Source organism: Zingiber officinale, chromosome 7B (genome assembly GCF_018446385.1).
Source record: "Zingiber officinale cultivar Zhangliang chromosome 7B, Zo_v1.1, whole genome shotgun sequence".
NCBI classification, from domain to species: Eukaryota; Viridiplantae; Streptophyta; class Magnoliopsida; order Zingiberales; family Zingiberaceae; genus Zingiber; species Zingiber officinale.
In genome coordinates, this window is record NC_055999.1 from 48,229,062 (window position 1) to 48,235,191 (window position 6,130).

The 6,130-nt window shown below is 31.0% G+C and overlaps 1 non-coding gene across 1 annotated transcript; it reads left to right on the plus strand.

Annotated features, from left to right (window-relative positions):
- The first annotated feature begins 4,152 nt into the window (after positions 1 to 4,152).
- On the plus strand, positions 4,153 to 4,262 carry LOC122007612. The gene has a single exon (XR_006119066.1). It is a non-coding gene; the product is annotated as a small nucleolar RNA R71 (small nucleolar RNA).
- The last annotated feature ends 1,868 nt before the right edge of the window (positions 4,263 to 6,130 follow it).

A 6,130-nucleotide genomic window follows, 5' to 3' on the forward strand; every position in this document is an offset into this window, starting at 1 on the left:
TTAGTTTAGAACGTTAGTTAAAAAAAGTTAACCAAACCCTAATAAGATAGCATCAGAATGAATTGAGATGATAGTATGTCAAGGAAGCTTTGTCAAAGGCATGTCTAGGATGAATCTTGTATATTTTACCTAGTGCACTAAACTTAGTAGATCTGACCGAAGCTACTTCAATCAAAGATAGACTAGTTAGATCAAAACTTAGTATTAAGTTTTTTGGATAGGAATATTTTGGAAAGTATTCAGCAAGTGGTCCACCGTTGATACACAAGAAGATCATATGTCTCACCACTGAACTGAAAATTTATCCTTAGAAAGCCTGCTTGATTAACCCAAAGCTAAGTTTAAATTTAACATGGGTTAAACAACTTTTTTTTTTTGTATAGGCTCATTATTTAACCTAATTGAATTAACTCAAACTTAACCTTAAAATCAAAATTCTAAACTAAATAAAAATAATTAAAACTTAAAAAACTAATCAAAACTTAAAGTCAATTGATTTAAACTTAAAATTTTAAACTAAAACCTAATTAAATTTAAATATAAAATAAATTTAATTAAAATTTTAAAACTAAAATTAAAATTTAAACTAAACTAAAAATCTTAATTAAAAGTTTAAAATTTAATCAAAATAAATTCCAAGATAATCAAAACTTAAATAAAATCAAAATTAATTTAAAACTAATTTTTTTTCAAACTTAATTATTTTACAACTTAGTTAATCTAAAAGTTATTAAAAATTAATATAAAAATTAAATAATATTAAAATTTATTAATCAAATCTAAATTAAATAATTAATCAATTAATCTTGAACTTACCAACTAATTACTTAAGTATATTAACCATAAACAAAATTAATTTTCAAAATAAATAAAACTAATTCTTAATCTTTATCAAATTAATTTCTATGAAACTAATTAAATTAATTCTTAATTAATTCATAACTAATTTACTATGAAACTTTAATCAATTATTAATAAGTAATAATTATTCTAATAATTATATTAATTAATTAATTAATCTGAAGGTAAATTTTTATCCCAATTAATAACTATTAAAATATAAATCATCCTAATTAATCTTAAATTAAACCTCAATTAATTAACCCTAAAATTTCTAAACTAAACATATATTAATTCAATTAACTTAAAAAATATTAATAATAGTGTTACTATTAATATTAACTTAATTAATTAATCCAATTTAATTTAAAATTAACTTAAAATAATCCAAGTTCAACTAAATTCAAACTCAATTCAAACCCAAGTTAAATTATAATAAATTCAAAATCATTAAAGTCATCTCACACAATAATAGAATTACCGTTGGTGAGATGCTATGAAAAGTAAATTGAAAATATTGTTGAAAATTCTTATGAGAACTTATAAATATAGTTTCTTAAATATATTGATTGATTGGGTATATTAAAAAATTATATTGTTGATCGTCACCTAAGTTTTTAGATGTTTAAGTCAATCTTGACCCTTAGATCATCATCTAAGACTTTAAAATGAGTGAGAGAGACTCTATTGAAAGACATATTTTTAATATTATTTTAAAATTTTTTAAAACCATAGTTTTGAAAATATTTTGAAAAATCATAGTTTGAAAAATACTTTGAAAATTGCAAATCTTTTTAGAGAAACTCTTATTCCTTGACAAATATTTTTGAAAAAAATTTTAAAAAATTTGCAAGCATTAATTCTTCTATATCTTCATTTTACAAAAATATTTTAAGTCTTGAAATGTCTTTTTGAAAAATATTCTTGAAAAATGTTACTAAGTGAATTCTTTGAAAATTCCTTGAAAAATATTTTGAAATTAAATTGGAAATATTTTTGAAAATTATTTTCTAAAGTATCTTGAAAACTTTTGAAAATGATTCTTTCAAAATAATTCTTGAAGTTATGAACACATGTTTTTCAAAATATATTTGAATCATGATCATTTTGAAAACCCTAAATACATCTTATTATAGTCTTTCAAAAGGGTAAGAGAATACCCTAGGAATACAGTTAGAATATTTTTGAGAAAAGATATTTCATCATTGTTGGTGCAATACTTAGAGAATACAGGGAGAGTTTTATATTCAAGTTTTTCAAGCTATTTTATTACTTGTTGTTTATGTTTCCCCTATTTTTGATGTATGTCAAAAGGGGAGAGATACTGAATTCAGGGGGAGTTGTTAAACTAGGGGGAGTTAAGTGAAAAATAGATGCTTGTTTACTTATATGTTTGCATATATTGACTTAACTGTGAACCTTGATTGCCAAACATCAAAAAGGGGGAGATTGTTAGTGTAGGATGCACCAAAATCAAACTTGAGTTTTGATGTTGCCAAATATTCAAGTTAAGTCTTGTTGTGATCTAACAAGTTAACTGAGTGTGCATGTTGTTTACTCAATCGGGAAGGCTCTAGTCACGACTAGGAAGGAAAGACTTAGCATATCATGGAAGCCAGGTCGAAAGACCAAGTGGGTCTAGAGGATTCAACACTTGGCAGGGAAGCTCGATAGGTTTAGAGGACCGAAGATTGAGGGAAAGTCCTGGGTGGCTGATCCAATGCTAAGTGATAAAGTCCAAACAGGTCTGGAGGGCCATGTTTGGCAGGTAGGTTGAGGTAAATAACTGGAGGAGCGATAGTAAAATCGTATTCTGGAAGGGAACAAATCCTAGGTCACTGATCCAACTAAAGAAAGCAGGAAGGTTTTCAAGTTGAGATCAAGATAGTGTTACTATCAACTACTACTCATGCATCTTACTATTACTGTGCTAACTCTATTTTGCAGGAGCTTTTATTCTAACTCTGTGTTGCAGGAATCGAAGTTTATTGATCAACTAAATACTAGGATCTATTGACCGAACCAAGTTGATTCAGTCGAAGTAGAGTTGGTGAAGTGATTGATCGGTTGACCGAACACATTGATCGGTCGACCGAACACATTGATCAGTAGACCGAACACATTGATCGGTCTACTGAACACATTGATCGGTCGACTGAACCAAGCAAATGTGGCACAGATCAGATCAACCTAAGGCGAAAAAGGAAGTCAGATTGATCAGTCGACCAAACTAGAGGATCGGTAGACCAAACGATCATCCCATTAAAGGCCCATTAATGAAGAATCTCGACAAACGAGGAAAGTGCATCATTCGATCGACCGAACAAGGTGATTGATCAACCAAACCATTCAATGCCATCAATGCTCAAAGATCGGACTTCAGCGAAGAAGGAAGAGAGCGGGTTCGGTCAACCGAATCCAATGATCGGTCACCTAAACGTTGACGATTCTTATAAAAGTGGTGCTCGAGGTTCAAGGATGGGTATTGGTTCTGAGTTCATCTCTGTGCAAAGCTGTTGTTCATGCAACAAGTTTACTACTCATATCCAAGCAAGCTGCTGCTCCATTCAAGAAGTACCGACCGAGCTTCATCCTACATCTAGTGTCGGTATATTATTATTTAGCTTGCTTTGTGCTTTATTTCAAGTAAGATAGTATGTTGTTACTATCTTACACATTTCATTGTATGAATTGCTTCTTTTAGAAGGTTTCAGAAAGAAGAATTTAGTGAATTGTCCAATGGTGCGATCAAGGATCACGGATCTTGGAGTAGGAGTCGACCTAGGCTCCGAACCAAGTAACCAACTTTTGTTATCTGCGTTGCTTTCATTTTGATTTCCACTACTTATTCTGATTTGTTTTACAAGCAAAATAAAAGTTTTAAAAGTGTTATATTCACCCCCCCCTATCGCATTCTTCAATCCTTCAGATAGCGTTACAATGTTCACTTGACTTCATTTAGGTGGGAGGGAGTCATTGTTTGAACTATTTTGAAGTCAAACTTTCTTAGTCTCTAATTGTTTGAACCTCTCATTATATGACAAGTGATTTTCAAGGTTTTTGTATGGTTGCACTACATCTTGTTTAACAAGCATGCTTGCATTCATGGCTTGCACTTTAGAAACTATCAGGGGAGATTCCATTCAACTTTTGTTCAACTACTTTTGGAGGTTTAATGTCACTTGATCAATTGATGTATATGCTTCGTTCAAACTTTTATTCATAAAAGAACTTCCAGCAGATAAGTCTAATAGTGATTTATCAGAGAGGGAAATCCCTATGTAGAATATGTGCACTATTAACTATCTTTCCAAACCATGGTGGGGACACTATCTTAGCAAACTCTTGAATCTATATCATGCTTCAAATAATAATTTTCCATCCGCCTAAGCAAAGTTTGTGATGTAATTCCTCATGTGCATCATTTTACTTGGAGGGAAAAAGTGATTCAAAAATTGCTACTCTAATTGTTCCCAACTTATAATTCTTTCATGATGGAGAGAATAAAATCAAATCTTTTCCCTATCTTTAATACTAAAAGGGAATGCCATCAATTGAACTTTACCATGTTGCAATATTTAAAAAATTCTTCAAGGTGCAAGTATGAGTTTTTTGATACTTCTCTAAATTTGTGACCTTATATTAGGGTAATTAATTTTGGGTCTAGTTAGAAACTTTTTTTTCGATATGAGGCTTCATAATGAGAGATATAAATCTTACAGAAATAGGTACGAAAATTTCTCTTAAAGGCCTGCTTGACATGTTAGTGCTCATGGATAAACAAAAATGTAAAGATTAATAAAAGGAAATAAAAATGTAGAATTTAGAGAAAGAAAGAAAATGTAGAAATTAAGGAAAGGAAATTTGAACTATAAACTAATAACAAGAAAAGTAAATGCAGAAATAAATACAAACAAGAAAATGAAAAATCTATTAACAGGTCTAGAGTAACTTATATACTAGTCAATTAATGTTAATCAAAATAGTCCCCGACAATGATGCCAAAAACTTGATATGTGACTGCAAGTGCATGGCTACGTCGTCAAGTAATAAAAATATCGATCTCATAGGGACTGTTGATTAAGCACTAGTTGAGTTTATACAGTGAATTATCTAGACAATCGAAAGTTTGTTAGAAGCTTGAAAGCAAGAAGTTAAGAGAGGGAGAGTTGGAAGAGAGTTAAGAGAGAAAGAGAGAAGGATTATAGAGAGAAGTTGATGTTAGTTAGAGCCCTAGAGCCAATCATATGATGATTATTGTATGGACTCATTGTACCATATTCCTATGTATATAAAGGAATTTTATATAAAGGCATTTCTTTTGGTTATTATACTTACTTGTATTGGTGCCAAATAACTAAGTATAATAGTGTCCTTGAGTAGAAGGTTCTTATCTATATCAATCGATTGGTTGAATCGATAGTGATATGATATAGAGAACACTACTCTTAATCATTCCTAGTCAAGTATTAACATTCAGGGACAATGTTAATGCGACGAGACTAGCATGTAGGTCAACTCAATGACTTGATCTCACAAGTCATGGATATAGATATATCAAGTTGACACATGGGTATGCATTGGAGAATGTATACTGAATGACCTGCCATGAGAAAGTATCATGGATCATTATATGAGTGTCATATACTTTCTCATGTGGCTATTAGTATGACTATTAGTTCTTGAACCTGAAGTCATCATGGTTCCCTACATAAGAAGTTACATACTTTGGCTTCGTCAAATGTCATCCGTAACTGGGTGAACTATAAAGGCGATTACTGGGTATGTAACAAATTATGCGAAGGGATGTGAGTGATGTAGATGAGATCTATCCCTCCTATATAATGGGAGTGACATCGTTATTCTTGATAGAGTGAGACCACTAAGTGAATGGCCATGCCCAAATGAGTCAATATGAGATATTGAGCTCATTTGATTATAGTGAGTCTACTTGGAGTTCAAGATTTAGATTAATCAGAGGATGACACTGTCTATGCCTCAAATTGATCAATCTAGATGTCAAGGATAGAAGGACATTGTCATATATTGTGAAGCGTCACAATTAGTAGTCACAAGGTGATGTTGAATCTCAACATTCTTGTAACTTGGGTAGTAATGATGTGTTGCTAGATACCGCTCATTACTTATGCTTCTAAATGAGTTTAGGTGCATTGCCAACGTTACAAGAACCTATAGGGTCACACACAAAGGGAAATTAGATGGAGATTAGGTTCATTTGATGTACCTAGAGGATTAGGTTAATGTGATGAACCAAATTGGATTAAGAGTA